This window comes from Onychostruthus taczanowskii, unplaced genomic scaffold (assembly GCF_017590055.1).
Source record: "Onychostruthus taczanowskii isolate IOZ18803 unplaced genomic scaffold, ASM1759005v1 scaffold26, whole genome shotgun sequence".
Taxonomy (NCBI): domain Eukaryota; kingdom Metazoa; phylum Chordata; class Aves; order Passeriformes; family Passeridae; genus Onychostruthus; species Onychostruthus taczanowskii.
The window spans coordinates 5,076,541-5,094,773 of NW_024499906.1; the positions used below are offsets into that span (position 1 = coordinate 5,076,541).

An 18,233-nucleotide genomic window follows, 5' to 3' on the forward strand; every position below is an offset into this window, starting at 1 on the left:
TCTCTACAACTGCCTGAAAAGAGGTTGTTCTGAGGTGGGGTCAACCTCTTCTCCCAAATAACAAGTGACAGGACAAGAGGAAATGGCCTTGAGTTGCACCCGGGGAGGTTTAGCTTAGATATTAGAGGAAATTTCTTCATTAGAAGAGTTGTCAAATATTGGAATATGTTGCCCAGGAAAGACAGTGGAGTTACCATCCCTGGAGGTACTTAAAAGATGTGTAGATGTGGCACTTAGGGCACATGATTTAGTGGTGGACTTAGCAGTGCTGCTGTAAGGTTGGACTTGATGATCTTAAAGGTCTTTTTCAACTTAAATGATTCTAAGATTCTATAATTTGCTCTCATGTAAACTAATTTTAAAAAAAATCCATTAATGCTTGCTATTTGAACAAGTAGCCTTTTTTCATACTTTAACTAAAAATCAGGAGAAATGTTCATTTTGGTTGGTGCTCAGCCATATGAACAATCCTTGTTTTTTAAGTAATATCTCTTCAAATTTCACTGCTGTTTCTGGAGACTTGAACAGTGGTGACAGCATATTTCTCTTCTCAGCTGGAGAAGATGTTTTAACTGCCTTTCAGAAGGGAAATCAATTCATGTCTTTCTGTATATGGCAACAGACTCTCACTGGAGCTGTAGCTTATGACTTTTATCTTATTGTGACACCTGCTTTGGTCAAGGGGATCACTCCTCCTGGAAGGTGTCAATACTGAAGGTGTTTGGTTGAACAGCTGTCCTCCCTCTTCTATTATTATTATTCATGATGTGTGATTGATTCTTCTGAGGGCCTTAGGGATAAAAAACTTAGCAGTTCTTTGCTGTCTTTCTTTTAGAGGGACCTAATGGACAATTATTGTTTCTGAAATGCACTATGGCCACCATTTCACCTCGTCTATTGTTCAGCTATCTGTGTGCAGGCAGAATGTGGGCAATGAAAAGGTGCAAGATGTGCCATTATCCATATGCTGAGAGCCATCAGTGGCTCACTTAGTGCTTCTCCAACAGCGTCATTCATTACCCAGTATCACACTGAGAGGGTTTAACTGATGGAAGAGAGAGAAGGCACTAGCAGTGACTCCACTTGCACACAGCTGAGGATTGGGGTCATTTTGGCTGAGGGTGTAGCTCCATAATTAATTACTGAACTTTTAAATTCTGGGCTTATTTTACATAATTTGTATTATCTGAAAGTCATATTGACTATATTCATCTTCTTAATGCTGGTACTTGTATCAAGAATTTAGCAACACATGGAAGGTGAGGACAGGAAAAAGTATTTTAAAAGGGACCTATAAGATCTGCAATTGCTTATTCTGAAAAATAGATGAACAACTTAAATCAGTTACAATGTAAAGTTATTTTCCCCGCTGATATTTGAAAGATTACCATGAAGAAAGTTACATTCAACTGTTCTCTAGCTTCACTATAAATAAGATACCAAAATGCTTCCTATGGAGCAATTAAGCATAATGTGGATTTTATTTACAATACCCAAGTGTTGTGCAGGTCTTGAAAAGACTACATAGGGTGGCACTGAAAAATTCCACACTGGAAGATTAGATAAACATCTCTCTCTGATTATCGAGACAACTCTTGCTGGTAGTGAAGGCAAATGAGCCAAGTTATCTTTGGTGTCCCTAAGGTGTTCTTGACCATGGACACTAAAGATATCCCTTCTTTTTATATTTTGCCTCAGGAATTAAGATCAGCAAAGGTTATCATCAAAGTGCCACTTTGAAGCAGAAGATGATGGCACCAAAGTGAGACAAATAAAGAGCCTTACTCCTAATCTGAGTCTATCAAAACATTGCTTAGTTTGAAGGAGTCTCTCGACTGGTTTCCTATTCTTCTGGGAAGTAGAGCAAAGCCTGGTGGCACAGAGAGTTTGGCCTTTGTGGCAGCACGGCTTTAAGGCGTGGCTGCATTTTTATCCACTGCCGCAGCAGGTCCATGCGCAGCACCGGTATGGAGATCAAAGGTAGAGTTGCCATGATTACAAGCTACAGTAGAAAATGTCCTCCCTAGACTATTCCTCTCCCTTCTCCCTTTCCCTCCCATGTTTTTTGAGAGACTTGTGTTTTGCCAGTGGTGAATTCTTCACTTGAGAAGCAGCAAGACAACGGAGCAGTGCTCCCCCCACCAAACTCCCCCAGGAGCCAGCCCACACTGACCGTGTGCCCAGGAGGCTGAAACATGGGGACAGAGCAGAGCAGCCCAGCCCCAGGAGTCAGAGCCTCCTCGTCCCATGTGGTGGCCATGAACATGTGTTTTCACAAATTTTGTTTTTCTCTGCTCTCTGTAACACCAAGATACTTGTTTCACTATGGGAGTGTCAAGGGCAAAGGTTTGAGGACACCCCAAGAGGTATTTAGTGACCCCAACAGAAAACTTTAGAAACCCGAGCAATACATTAATAAAACTCCAACAAAGCAAGCACAAGTAATGAAGATCTCAAGAAAAAGAGGCCTCTGTGGTGAATGAGTTGAGGGAAATAAACAAGAGATTAAGAAAACAAGAGGAGGAGATACTTACAAATGACCAAAAAAAAAACCAACCTTGAAATTTGCAGTGAAAGACATGGGATAAATGGAAATAGCTGACCCAGGTTATACTAATCATTTAGCCAGATCACTGTCCTGTTTCCATTCAACATCAATACCAGACACTGCAGAGGAGTGGTACAAGAGATACCTGCACAGCTGGAGAAGTTTCACCCATACCCCAGGCTGAGGATCAGTGAGTTCAGCCTTCTGCCACTGCTGTGTAACCACTGCAACTTCTTTATAAAGGTAAAATATGAAAAATATATCTATGATGGCATTCTTATTAATGTAAATAGCTATTTCTGGCAATACCTTTTGCTAATAGCTTGGGGCAATACTTTCCAAGGGGAAATTAGACCTTCTATGTCCTTTTCAGTAGAATTGTCTTGCCTTTTAATTTAATTGGTTTCCCTTTGCTTCTGCATTCTAATGAAGGTACAGCACATCCTTACCCAACTACTTTATGCCTCTTAATATACATACATCTTACATGTACATGTATCAAATGAATATCACATTTATCCTCTTTTTAAATGGCACAATACTAATTTGTATGTACATCACAAATTTCCAAGAACTAGACTGCTGAACAAGGAAACTTTTAAAATGTGTTTTAGACAAATGACTTGCCTAAAAATTCTCCACATGGCAGCTGTTGATTGCATTTGTATCACGTTATTGAGACACAGGCCCAACCTCATTTTTCTTTGGCAATTTCAGCAGTAACTCTTGGAAGCCTTAGGTGAGGCGTGATTCAAACAACACTCATGGACAGGTTCTGGAAAGGAAGATTTTATAAAGCCGCTGTTGCTACTAGTAAAGTACGCAAATGCCAACTGCAACTAGTTTTCTCTCTCTATCCCAAATGTCTTCCAGTGTTTCGCACTTCTTTCTCCCCACCCCCTGTCTAAGAAAACCACAAATTTTGCCTGAAGGGGTATCATCATTAAAGAAAGAAGCAGTGCAGTCAAAGCCTTAGGATGACACAGATCATTCAACAGTTGTTCAATTACAGTGAAAAGCTACTTATTTTTGAACACAGAGCTTTCACTCAACACAGGCCCAAGGCAGCATTATCAGATTTGTATCTGCAGTATCTCAACCAGTCTGATGTAGGGCTTTAGCTCATTACAGAAGCTGTGCTCTTGTGTGAGGTTTACATCTAGGTTCAAAGAGTTTCTGAAGTGTCTTGGAGCTGTGTTGGCTTTAAAAGGTATTATCATAATAATTTCCAAGAATGAATTAAAAGTTGTTTTGGATACCTCTCATCTCCTAAATCCATCTGATTTTGTTTAAGGTTTACAGGCTTACTTTCCCTGCAGAATTCCTACAGACTAATAAAACAGTATGTGACTACAGAGTCAACAAGGAAAACAGTAACACCCAAAGCACGCCAAGGTAAACCAAGCACATGAAATACAGTATATTCAAAAATGAACATTTTTTGAAAATTATTATTTGGGACATACAATTCCTACAGACCCCAAGTGTGACCAATAACACGGTATGGACCAACCAGATGGAGAAGTTGATTCCCACATGTTTTTCTTAGCAGATTTCTATTTAAATGCTGTTCAGTACTAGCTTTGAAAGCAGTAAGAAATAAATTTTTTCTCTGTTACATAGCTGCAGAGAAAAACATATTGAAATGCAGGGGAGTGTTTTCTACCCTCTAAATCAGAGTGATTGCTGGCCACACTATCATTTCAGCTGACAAGGACGTAGCATTAGGTACATGCTTCTCACCACTTCTTGCCATGCTGCCACTACAGGAGTCAAGCTATTATTATTATGCTCTTTTTACAGTCTCTTAAATATAAACTTTTTTTTTCATTTTTGTAAACTTTCCATGAACCTGAGCTCCTCCTGACCCAAAAGCCTCAGTAATTCTGCTGATGGTCTGCTAAGTGTGCTTCTGAAAATATCCACAGCTGTAACTGTGGTCAGCTGCTCACATATGAGCAACCTGGGTGGTGGAAGTAAGCGATTGCAGGGCCTTTTAGGGTAATACAGCTCCAAAACATACTGAAAGGCATAGCAGTGAGAAGAAAATGACATACAGGCCCAATTCCTTTCTGCAGTTCAACTCTATAAACTGCAATCATTCACTTAGAAGGAAAGACGAATGGGTTACTCTACATCTGTACAACAGTAACAGAACAGAGTTATGTCCTAAGCATCTGGTGAGAAACAAAATGAATTTTTCACAACACTTTCTCCACCATAAAATTAGATTTGGCTTGCAGGCATTCAAGATAAAAAAGATAAGAAGTCGCACAGGGGTCTACATGTTGAAATACTGTCCTGGTTCCAGCCAGGGCAAGGTTAATTTTTGCAGTAGCCAGGATGGGGTATGGCTAGGACCCAGAGGTTATCCTGTACCACCTCAGATCATCTTCCAAGGACACGAGGAAGGGCTTGCTTCTGGACTGGGGTAGCATGGCAGAGAGAGTGGCTGTGTATTGTCAGAGGTTTCCATGGGGTCAGCAAGAAGGTTTCTTTCTCTTACACACTCTGTCATTACTATTGTTGCTGTTACTGTTCATTTTCTTTACCTCATTGCTGTTTCCAGTAAACTGTTCTCATCTCAATTTGTGATCTTTATCTTTTGTGACTCCCATTCTCCTCACCAGTCCACCATGGAGGAAAGGAAGGGGGAGAGGAAGGGGGGAATGAGGCAGGGAGAGAGGAGGGGAGTGAGTGACATATAGCTTGGAGTGGTTCCAGTGGGAACACTAAATTGGACAATACCATTCCTAAACCATGACAAATAGTCAGGACACAATACATTTTACAGACCTGTACACAGGAAGGTAACTTCTCAGTGGCCCCATCACAGTATTTCCAAAGGAATGTTACAAATTCTCATGGCCAATCCTGCGAAAAGTGGAAAGTAGAGTTAAAACTAGGAAGTTTCCAAAGGAAAAGCAAATAAAATCAGCTGTCTCCTTGGATACACAATGCTAAAAGTCAGAGTAGAATTGGTTTAGAGGATATCAAACATTTTACACTATAGGAGCAGCTAGATCATAACAATTATACAAATATGGCAAAGTCCAAGTTAAATAAAATGCAAAGTGGTGAGTTGTTTTTAAAGATATGTTTCAGGGTAAAAATTCAACAAATATATGGAACTGGATTAGAAGAAAAGAGAGAATACTGCACCAAGTTATATTCCCTTTGAACTGCCTATAATACAGACCCATAAAGTGCATTTTCAAACATAGAGCATATCACAGAACCAGCTCTAGCCATGTCACTTCTAGGCTTTTGGGAAAGGAGAGCAGAAATAGTCTAGTGGAACTGTGCTGTGTGACAAAGCATGTACTGGTGGGTTCTGCCTAACATCAATAAACAATTGTTTTTGTTTAAAATGAAGGAAAGAATTTCAGCAGTAAACAAATGCTTCACATCTTGCATGAATACTTTAACAGAATCAAAGCAAACCTGTCTTTTCACACCTCCTGAAAGTGCTATCCAAGTCAAAATACCAGTCATAGCCTGAGATCTATCAGTTGCTAAGTTTTCGATCATGACAACCATGACACCATGATAATAAGAGATGGTGACACACAAGACACTAATGATTCCTGTGATACTCCCCCCTGGAATACACACTCATTATTGTAAGGATAATTATCTGGGTATCCTTGAGACCAATTTTTGTACTTTTTGTATAAATATGACCTCTTGCATAAGACATGAAATTTAAAATCATCTCCTTCACAGATATCATTGAGTCATTCCATTACCTCTGGGACAGATATGAATTATGCATTCTTCAATTCCCTTTAAAATTTAGATGCACAAGGGGACACGGAAAAATCTAAATGGTACTAAAAATATAAAGCATTCAAGAAAGAAACAATAACTTGTATGCTACTAACTGCTGCAGTGCTCTGAAGGCTCCCCGCCTGGTCAAGAAAAGCACATAAAGCACTGAAACGTAACAGCAGGCCTCCATGCTAATGGCTGCTAGTGACAAGGGCTCACTGAATGTCACTGCTTCACATACTGTGTACTGTTCATTTCTCTTATCTGTGTGACCTCTCTTTTGAAATGACTGATGAAACTCGCCTGAATTAGCATCTTTGCTTCTGGGCATTTGCCACCTAGAAGGCATTTAGTAAAATCTCTACTAAATACAAAAATAAAGCATGGGGGAAAAAAAGATCATAATCTTAACAAAAAGTAATCACTATGTCTGTTAAAGAATAATCAGTGTATAATGCAAAAGGCTGCTTCTCTGAAGCCTCCTCGTTAGGTTATTTTTCTGCCTTGACACCCTTTATGAGTACTGGCTTGTCACAATACATGCATTCACATTGCATACTTGGCTAACATTTTCATAATTGGTGTGAATAAAAAGAAATAGCTGTTACTGCAAGAAAAAAAAAAAAATGCCTCTGTTCTGATACCCTGCTGCTATGATGACCTATTTCACACTAGCATCTGCTCTCTTCTCATGAACCACTCCAGATGTAAGCTGGCAAAACAGCACTGCAAGTGTGTTACCCAGATGTCCACCGAGTGCTGCAGATGTTTTCTTCCATGCTTCACATTTCATGTGTGCCTGATTAATTTTTTCATTATTATCTCAGCTACTTGGCCCACAGATTTTCCTACAAAGTTTGCAGAATCCAGGATCTAATTTGCAGCCATAAGGAGCAGCTCCATTTGTGTAAACAGGTTCATTAATGTCTGGAATAACCAGTCAACAGAGCCTTGGTCTGAACTGCCAAAAGAAATGCAAACTTCAGTAATCTATTTTGTCTTGATAATATTTGCCTGAGGATTTAACACAATGTTCATTTCAATTCAAAATTACAGACGTTTGCAATATTCAGATGCATCAGTCTGACCAAAAATATTATGCCCATTCTCTGCCTCAAGCCCTTGACCTGAATGAGGTTAGTGACAGGGATATGAATGACTTGAGTGGAAAATGAAACACAAAAGTAGTTTTATCGTGAAGTACAATATTTCTTCTGTCACTAAACCTTTTTTTCCCCCTCAAAATTACAGAGTAGACTGCAAATCTTCAAGGCTAGCAGTCACGATGACAGTCTAAGTGCCATTTAAAAGAATAATAATTTATGAGGTGCCTTGGTAGAATAGCAAAGGTCACAAAGTAAACTCCCCAGGGAGGAGAGGATGACAAAGGTTACAAAGATGACTAAAGACTCGCCTACAGAAAGGAATTTTCTTAGAAGGAAGATGTTTTCTTGCAACAGCTTCATCCCATCTAACACAGTTCCTCATCCAAATGAGCAGTTCACCTTTAAGTTAGTTAAAAGGCATTGCTTGCAAAATACACTTCTGAAATTGGTAGATTAGAAGCTTGGCCTTGTACCCACTGAAGTCCCACTTAAGTGCTGGCAGATGGAGGACACTGTGGGTCTGTCCCACAGGGCACAAGGGAGATGCCTTGGTGTGATCCCACACAGGACATCAAGCTTGAAAAAAATCTCAGGAGTCTTTGCAAGGTAGTTCCCAAATAAATCCTACTTATGGGGCAACTGGTACCATCTGTGGACCTCCAACAGGCCACCAGAGACTGGTGCAATTTCTCTTAGAAGCACTGTGGGGAGTTGGTAGGTAAGGAGCCTAAGACACACAGTTGAGACACTGCTCCTGGACAGCTGTAAATATGCACACCAGCCAACACTCTACAAAGCAGTTTGGGCAGTTTTTCCTTGCCACAGCTATAGCATTCCCCTTCTTCAGATTCTGCAAGTACAATAAAAAAGGCAAGCATGAAGAAAAGCAGGAACAATTCTTTTTGGCACAGCTCCACTTTCTGCCAAAACATCTCCGGGCTCATAAAATACACATGAACTGGTGGGAGAAGCTGATGCTGCAAACCTGGGAGTAACCAGCGGTGTCTACAAAACATCAGAGCAATAAAAAATAGCTTAACATGAAGCCAGCATGCAACAAAAGACAGCTCATCTCTTCAGAAATGTGTGGCCATAAACATTTCAAAAAACTGACAGTTTCCAACTGTTCGCGATCAGTTGTGGGAAGTTTCTGCAGCTAGATCAATGGCTGGCACTCGTAGAGGGGTCTGGCACAGCTCTGAAGGGTACAGATGTAACAGGTGCTGGTAAAGAAGAGGTTATTGACTGCTTTGGGTATAAGGGATTATATTTAATTCCTGTAGGATAACTGCGAGAGCCCATCTTGCTGGTATCTAACCTCCATGCCAGGCCTCCCAGTTCATAAAGAAGTACCTGAGAAATAAATAATCATTGAGTCAGATTATCTAAGGAGTGTTTGAGGACGCTTACCTGTTTTCTATACTAAAATCAGGCAATTTTCTGAAGGGGACAAATGCCACAGACATTCAGAGTATCTTCAATCCCTTGCTCCAGCAGTCCCTGGTCCATCACAACAGCCCATGAAGCCTTTGGCTGGCTGTTCAGATCACAGAACATTTTTACAGACCCATAACTGAATGCTGATGACAGCAGAGTGTGCCTTTGGGAGAGGGAAGGGCAGAAGGCAAGTGGAAGGTGGGATGCAGCTGAGCAAGACTTCAATTGAAACAGCATCTTTTATCCTGCACATCACCTGCAGGAAGGAGGGAATGTCAGAGTCATGTTGCAAACACATCAAATAGCTCAGGCAATTCCTACTCCTGAGTGACAAATCCGCTGGGCATGCTGCCAGGCAGCCCTGCTGAACCTGCCCAAGAAAGGAAACCAGCATTTCCAACCTGAGATTTGCCTCACACTTACTCCAGCACAGAAGCTCGCCCTCAGTGCCAAGCCTTGGTGGGCTTTGTGTGAGGGGTTTTTTACTCTCCTGTGTTGGTTTTGTATGCCTTGTCTTCCTTTATTAATTTTAAACAGAATGGAGGGATGTAAATTCACCATTGGGGATATGTCAGTGTTTGCTCAACATACTCTATATACCTTTATTAATTTTGTATTGAATGGTGGATGTGATTTCACTCCAGGGGGAAATCAGGGATGGCAAAAGGTCTTTCCCACAGCAGGACAGCAGTGGGGAAGGGGAGGTAATTTCTCTGTGAGTTTATTCTGAGTGATTTATGTGCTTCCAGGGTTTCTAACACTGAAGAATTTTGAGCTTTCATGAACAGGCAGTTCCAGTGCCATGACCCACTGGTCTAAAGATGTTTATTAGCTTAATGTAGCATTTGTTATTCAAGTCTTAGTGCTTAGAGTACATTTTAAAAGCAGCAGATGATGCCTTCTTATAGTGAAAGAACAGTATGTAAAGAGGGAAATTTAAAATATTTCAAAATTGAAACCTATTTCCAAATAAGACTTATTCCTTAATGGTATAAATGCATAAACACCATATGAGCTACAAAAAGGTTGTTATTTGACACAGGTTTACAAGGCTTAACTCTTGGCCACAAAGTTTAATTCTTGGCTCACTGCAAAAATTGCCTATATCTGTGAGAACAGCTTTGCAGCCTGTCATTTCCAACAGTGCAATTCCCAGCCTCCAAACAAGCCAACACTTGGCTTGGAGCATGCAGGGATACTCAATGCCCTGGACTGATGGAAACGTTGTGAGGTTGCTTACTTGTAGACAGCTCTTTGCTATCAACTTCCAATTCACACAGCATGGTTGCACTCCAGCATATCCCTTTGTTTAGACTCTTGGTCCCAGGATATCTTAATTCACCAGTATCACGACAATGAAGGAAATGTTCCCTTTTCTGTCTGTCCTACTTACTTTTCAAGAAAAAAAGTTTTCGGGGGGGGAGTTTCCAGAGGGTTCCTAGGTTGCATCTTCTCCATACTCAGCTTTGCCAAATGCAATAAAATAATGAACAGCGGTGTCCTGAAGGATCTGGTAATTTCATATATGACAGTCAAAAAGCACAGAAGCAACAGGTGCTGTTGTTTGTTGTTCAGCTTTTCACTGCAACAAACTTCACCCTCACTTCATCATGTATTTTCTCACCCACATTTCTGCAATGCAGGTACAGAGGCTGCTCCACTTTTTGAACCCTCTGAGAGTGACTGGTGTCTTTTCCTCTGCTGACTATCCGAGCACAAAGTCTGTGAGTTTGTACCTCATCTGCAGCTCCACCAGCACCCAAAGAGTGAAACCCAGCCTCATGCTTGCTGCACAGGGCAATTTAGATGGTGATTCCTCTGTACTGTTGAGGCCTCTGTGACTCCTCGGTCCAGGGACCTGTTGTGGTGAGGTGGCCATGGGGTGAAGCTATCAATGAACAGCAATTTGGGGAATGTTTGCTGTGCATGGAAGAGGAATATTCTCGTGGAGGGTCTAATGCTTTTGTTTGCCCTTCCTCAGGCAGCTGTGACATGGAAGAAAGCTGACCAGACAGCAAAAGTGATGTGTTTCACTGATCAGAAGATGCCACAGCAAAATTTATACTTCTAAAGACTTACTGGGATTTATGCTGCTGAACAATGCCATACTGAGACTACTTCTCATAACAAACTTCAAAAGGTGAACTGAATCAATTATTTGCTTGAGCAAAACATGCTATATGCTTGAAAACTGAATTAAAGATTAGCTGGCTCTCCCTGCACATGTACAAGTGATTCTTTTCCCAAACTGGTGCAGGTGGCACATGAACTCCTTGTGTGACTGATGGCAAGGGCAGAAAGTTTCTGCACCGAGAAACACAGTTCCCATTTTGAGCAGCAGAAAGAGCAGAACTGCTTCATTTGAAAAATGAGCAATGGAAACAGGAGAGAAAGGGAATAGGGGAGTGCAGCTGGCTGTCATGGGCTCTCTAGGTCAGCACTTTTATACCTGCTGAACACAGCTGGATTCTGAACACATGGGAGGGAAAGAGGAAGGGCAGGATTTGGAAACTGGCTCACATCCATCCAAGATGATACCATGCAATCCAGAGAAAAGTAATAAATACCAGGTACACGTCACAACACACAATGCTAACAGCCTTTAATAATGGCTAATGCAATGACACTCACCAGCCTCCTTGCTGTGCTGCCAGCAGCCTGGGCATTACCAAGGACTGAAGGCAGGCAGGCAGACAGTGAGCTAATGAAAACAGGCAGCCCTGCCTAACTGCGAGCCTCTTGTTCAGGATCCTTTTTACTGACCTCATGTAGGAGTACAGGAGGCAGCCAGTGTTTCACATCATTTGTCTATTAGCTGTGTCCTTACCCTGGTTTCAGCTAGGATAGGGTTAATTTTCTTCCTAGTAGCTGGTACAGTGCTGGGTTTTGGATGTAGTACGAGAATAAGGCTGATGACACACTGATGTTTTAATTGCTGCTAAGTAGTGCTTACACTGAGTCAAGGACTGCTCACATTACCATGCTCTGCCAATCAAGGAGTTGAGAGGGAATATGGCCAGGACAGATGATCCCAGCTGATCAATGGGATGTCTCACACCATGAGGATCATGCTCAGAAACGGGCAGGGCATTTGCTCATTTGAGCAACTGTATTGTGCACCTCTTGTTTTTCTTGAGTTTATTTCTCTCCTCTTTTTTCATTGCTCAATAACTACTATTATCATCATTAGCAGCATTCTTATTGGTTTTGTTAATATTAAATTTTATCTTACTTCATTTATTAAACTGCTCTTATCTCAACTCACAACTTTTACTTTTTTTCCCAATTCTCCTCCCCACAGGGTGTTGGGGAATGGGATGAGTGAGTGGCTGCATGGTACTTAGTTGCTGGCTGGGATTAAACCACAGCAGTTCTGGACAAGCTGCAGGTCAGCAGTGATATTCTGTATCCAGTTCCTCTCCAAGTCCTCCAAAAACAGAAGAGGGGATGATGCCTTAAGTTTTAGCTGTCATATTTTTCAGGTTCTGTACTGCATTAGTACATAACTCTGAACTTCATATAGTGTTAGCATGTTCTCCTCACAGTTTAGTTAGACAAAAAAATCAACAAAGGACACCATTGCAGCTTCAGGCCCAAGAAGTGTAAACAACAGTGAACTGAGGAGAGCAATCTGGGACTTCAAGGCATCAGAACTGGCTAGAGTTACTGTCTCTGTCCTTCACCTTCCTGCAGCTGTCTTGCCCTCCTCTCTTTTAGTGGAAGTGTTTATAAAACTTTAGATGAAAATTGCATTCAGTCATTCCCTCTCTTCACCCTGGAGAAGAGAATGCTCCAGGGACCTCATCACAGTATTCCAGTACTTAAAGGTCAGCTACAAAGAGAATGGAGGCTTTCGCTTTACAAGGTGACATAGGGAAAAGACAAAGGGCAAGGGATAAAAGTTGTAACAAGAGAGGTTTCAGCTCGATATGAAAAATAATTTTTTACTCTGGGAACAATCAGCCATTGGAACAACCTCCCAAGGCATGTGACAGCATTTCTGTCTCTGGAGGTTTTCCAGATGCAATTGGACAGGGTGCTAGATAATCTCATCTAGGCTTCTTTTCCCACAAAATGTTGGACAGATGATCTTTCAAGGTCTCTTCCAATCTGGGCTGTTCTATGATTCTGTAACTAGCTATCCCCCAAATCCTATTTCTCTGGAGACTGATTCCCAGAGCTTCCCATCCAGACCTTCAAAGCTGCCTGTATCATCTGCCGTCTCTGAGGTTAAGGTTGTCACAGAATAATTTATATCGGAAGGGAGCACTGAGGGTCCTCTTGTGCTTAAAGTAGATTGCTCAGAGTCTTCTCCAGTCAAGTTTTTTACAACTTTGAGGTTGGAGATTTCACAGCCTCTCTGGACAATTTGTATCAATCTTTGATCACACCTATGGCGACTTTTTTCCTCTCCAAATATATGCAGTCAGGATTTCAAATGTACCAAATTGTGTCTGTTCTTTTCTTATCATGGTGCACCTTTGAAAAGAGTCTGACTTATGTGTCCCCTCCCATTAGGTAGACTTAGATAGCAATAAGATTGCCCAATGACCTTCCCTTGATCTGAACAGACTCAGATCTCTCCATTTCTTCTCATATATCCTCTGCTCTAGCTCACTGCACATCTTGGTGGTCCTCCAGGGGCCTTGCTTCAGTCTAGCTACGTCTTTCTTCTACTGGGCAGCCCAAAATCAGATACAGTACTTCAGGTGTGGTCTCACATGTGCCCAGTGAAGGACAATTACAACTTGCAACCAAGCCAGGTCCAGCTAAAAGTATCCAGGGATCAGCAGAGGACAGAGCTAGAACAAAACACCCGACAAATATGGGCCCAAATGTGAGCAAAATACACAGAGTTTTGCTATGACTGGAGTAGCACTGAAAAGAGAGACTAAAGTCAGCCTCCCACGCCCAGAGCAGTAGCAGACTCACAGGTAAGGCAGCCCAGACAGTTGGGAGAGACTGGACAGATATGAGGGGAGAAAGGTAGGGAAGGAACACCACAATATTTCAGAGCACATAATCACTTAAATCAAAGCAGCTACAACTGAGCATAAATTACTGCAGATCTTAACAGGAATAAAAACAGCAGTAATTTCTCCATTATAATATAATGGAGAAATTTATCATGCAAACACATATCTTCTTATTATCAGTGCAGCATGGTTAGACACTGTACAGCACCATCATGAACAGATCATAAAATGGGCCAAAAGTGGTATTAACCAATTGATCATGGAGGCATTTCTGCAACACAAAATATACACATGAAGACTGCAATCCATACAATCTTTGTGAAGAGATTACATATTTGCATCAGCTATCCAAACCAATGATGTTCTGCAAATTAAAAAAAAAAAGAAAAATAATTGATTGGCAAAGCTTCATCTCCAATACGCAATACCAAAACTTCCATATATGTTGAAATCAGAGCACTAGTAACAAGAGGGGAAAAAATTATTAAGAGATACCAGAAAGAAAGCACACACACACAGGGGGAGGAAAAATAGTGATGTGTCTACCACCCCTGTGAGTAACTCCCTCAGGAAAGAGTCATTTTAGCATTAGGTTCATGAGGCCTGCCTGAGACATGGTAGCAGTAGTAAGCATAGAGAAAACAACAGCCTGGAGGAGAATGCTTTCATCAGGCCTGCAAATGTTGTCTGTGCTAACGAAAAAGGAACTTTGCATTGCTATGGGGGATTTTTTGGTGACAACAGCAGCATAAATTGAGTCCCTATCAAGAGTTGATCATAAGGAACGATCAAAAGCAAAAGTCAGGTTTCTTCTTACTTTGTTGCTGGAGGAAAAGAAAAGGAATGAAGGAGGCTCTTATGCCAGGAATAGTCCTCAAAGCAGTGGAGCAAAGTTCTGGTCAGTTCAATGATTTGGAAATCAGCTCATGAAAGAGAAAGTCTGGTTAACATTTAAGGAATTACTCAGATCAGTAACTGCCCATCATGGACACTTTTCAGCCAACATAGATTTGCTATGTGGACAAGACTTTTCCCAAGTCCCTTCTAATGATCAGAAACATTGTCCACTTCTTCCATTTTCCTGGAAGGAAGGCATTAAAAATGTCAAAAGTTACTGAGTTACACAGACTTACTCTACTGTCCTTCTTTTTTTCCTTTTTTTTTTTTTTTCCAATTTTGCCCTCTGTCAAAAGAGGCATGTTCTGATTTCTTTTGTTACTGGCTTGTTACAGAGAGTTACTTGCAATAAAGTCTTATCTTTTACCCAGCAAAATTTATGTAGGTTCATGCAAAGCAGAAAATGGTCTTTTGGACTGAACTGCCTCCTCTAAAACCAGAATCCATGACTCTAGACACAAAATACTTCTAGCAAGGTTAGAAGCACTTGCCATGTTTGTATTTATTTTAAGTAACATGATGATAATAGGGCCACACAGTGATTTTTTTTTGTGGTTGGGAGAGGTCAGCAGCACAACTGAGGTTGAAAACTGCTGTCTTAAACTACTCAGAGCAAAGCCACAATATGGAAATACATTATTTTTTGGACTACAGACTAGAGGAATGAGCAGTGCTGGTGGGGGTTCCACAAGACTCCTTCTGGCTAGAAAAACTGCCCTGATGGAGATTTGCTGGAGCTCCTCGCTGGCCTCCACCTTCACTCACAGTCCTGTGTCACATAATTAAGCCTGGAGGGGATATACGTGTGTCTCATCATGCCCACATGAACACACAAAAAGGGTCTGCTTGAAGAGAGTAGAGGATTTCTGGATTTCTATCAGCAGGAATCAGTGAGTACACCTGAGGGATTCTGTGGCACCACATCATTGCAGTAACAAGCAGGCAGATGCCATTGACAGAGGGAAAGGTCATTATTTTTCTGCATAGTTTTCCTACCCACATCACCAGCCAGCTCACTTCCAGTTTGGCAAGCTGCTCTTTAAGCAGAAATCAGCCTGACAGAGACTTTAAGAAATGAAAGTATAATTAGGATCTGTTATATTTGGGATGTGTCTTTGCCATGTTACTGCTGACTTTGGAGCCTGCAATTACTGGCAGAAAGCTTTTAGCAAAGAAAGATTTGAATGAAATAAAAATAAACAACTCCTCCAAAAAACAGCAATCATGTATCAGGGTGTGTCATCCAAGGGAGAATCTTAATGGCATCCTTTCACATGCCTATAGCCCTGCACATGGAAAGATTCTGCTGAACTAGCCTGTGTCCACTAAACACCAAAGAGCAGAATAATTCTGCATTGGAATAAATTCTTCAAACATTTCTTCTTGAATTAATACTAAAATTGCAAAGTGTCTGCACTCCAACCACTACAGCCACATAAAGTAAGGTTGTTTGGAACAAAGCAGGTTCCTCCTGTGCCTGCAAGAGACTTGTATAGGCATTTGCAATATGCCCACTGCTAAAGCATCTATGTCATGAGCTGATAAAGGAAATACTAATAGAGCAATGGAAAAGCCGCATGCACAGGCAGCTCTTACACTGAAAACTAAGTACAAACAGAGGTCACCTCTGCAAAAGATGGAGACAGGGTCTCCAGTAGCCTAATCCTAAGAGCCATACTCTCAAAAGAACAGCAGCCCTTTGCACACATAAACTTTTGTTTTTTCAAGTACACATGCATATTAAAAATCGTGAAAGCAAGACATCAGTGAGGGATGAAATCTCTCACAAAGCATTTCCAAGGTCAGGGACAGTCTGCATGTATGGCAGCATACAATGCATTTTGCACCCTACAAACACAAGTGGGGCTGTTCTCTGAAATACAAGTTTCTACTTTTGCAAATGCTCTTCAGTTAGACTGAAATATTACAATTCAGCTTTTTAAGCTTTCAAACACAGAAACTGTTAAAAAACGAGAAAGGGATTTTAATGGAGTGAAAGGGGGTCACAAAGAAAAGGGCTTCACAAAAGAAGCCCTTACACATAATTTGACTACAAGTTTGCAAAGACAATTCTCCAGATTTCTGCAAGGTCATTTCAGGTAAACGTTTGAAAAGCACACTGTTTCTTTAGATATCCGGGTGTATATCAAGCAGGAATTAGAACAGCAAGAAAATCTGTTTTGTTCTGTCTGCCTGGAATCTGTCACCTTTTAAATCAACTTCTTAAAAACACTAGTTTCCATCTGCCAACAGCACCACAGTGTGTGTAGATATATATATGGTGCTTTAAGTGCAGAAGAGGATATTGAGTCCCTCAGAAATCCCATGCTGTTATGTTTAGGACATATTTTGATGATATTTCCTACAAGTTTCCAAGTGATGGCTGTGTCAGCACTGCTCTGGCTCTGGCACAGAATAGCAGCCAGCTGGGTGTGGACTAGACAGCATATGGACAGGAGTCAGGCTGAGGACAGCACTGGAGCCAGAACTGTTGTATCTGTACTGGAAATAAGGCTCTCATTTCTAAAGCATTTGCAGGATACATCCCCTTTAGGAAAAAAAAAAAAAAAAAAAAAAACAAAACAAAAAAAAAAACAAAAAAACACCAAAAAAGAAGTTTTTTTTTTTCATTTACAGTCTATAAATCTACATTACTTAGAATTACGTTTTAAGAGGATTTATGACTAAGATGGGGAAAAAAAAGGCTTCTATATTATTAGCTGCAATTTTGAGGAGGATATCACAGAAATTATGTTTAAAGGTCTAATCCTGGCAGTTCACATACATGTAAATTGTTCTGTACACCTCAGTAGCACCCACCTGCTAGACAGAGAAAGGTGTGCAGGTCTGAACTGGTTGCATTGTTGGCATAAATTTACTCAAATTAGTCAGAGAGCTGGAAATATCCTGCTTCAAAAAAACCCCAAGAACAAGTTAATAGTTAATATGTATTTTCAGGGCAGCTTGGAAAATCTTATGAAAAAATGTTTTTAAAAATCTTTTTCTCCACTGAACAGATCAGAAAAGTATGTCCCTGACAAAGGCCCGTAAGGGGCAGAAACACTGGTTATTTGTTCTCTTTTGCTCTTTACAAATGAAGCAAACTACAGTTAATATATTATGCATGTCTTTCAGCATATTTTTATTTAGCCTGCTGTGCCTTGGGAACTTTCACTTTGTTTTGTTTTGCCTTGGGAACTTTGATTTGATTTTGTTTTTCTGGTTAATAATAAAAGTGAAGTATTGGGGCAGGACATCAACCAATCTACAGCATGTGAGATTTGTTTAGGTTTCAATAAAACAGCCTCCCAACATCTCTTTTCCACTCCCTTATCTTATCAGTCACCAAACCACTCTCCACAAGCTGGCCTGTCAGAGGAACAACAAGGGCCAGTTGTTATTAGTAATTTCATTTCCCGTTAACAGGATCTGTGGGTTCACCTGCAAGAATAAGACAGACTTTTCCAGTAACACACCATAGGGTCTCAGTCCTGTACA

General features: G+C 40.9%; 1 protein-coding gene across 1 annotated transcript in view; it reads right to left on the reverse strand.

The window, feature by feature from the left end:
- Nucleotides 1-18,233, reverse strand: part of ENOX1 (ecto-NOX disulfide-thiol exchanger 1) — a 352,320-nt gene that overhangs the window by 236,572 nt on the left and 97,515 nt on the right. Inside the window, exon 3 of the mRNA XM_041407302.1 lies at nucleotides 5,345-5,422. The gene's annotated coding sequence lies outside the window, so the exon portion shown is untranslated. The remainder of the gene's footprint in view (nucleotides 1-5,344; nucleotides 5,423-18,233) is intronic.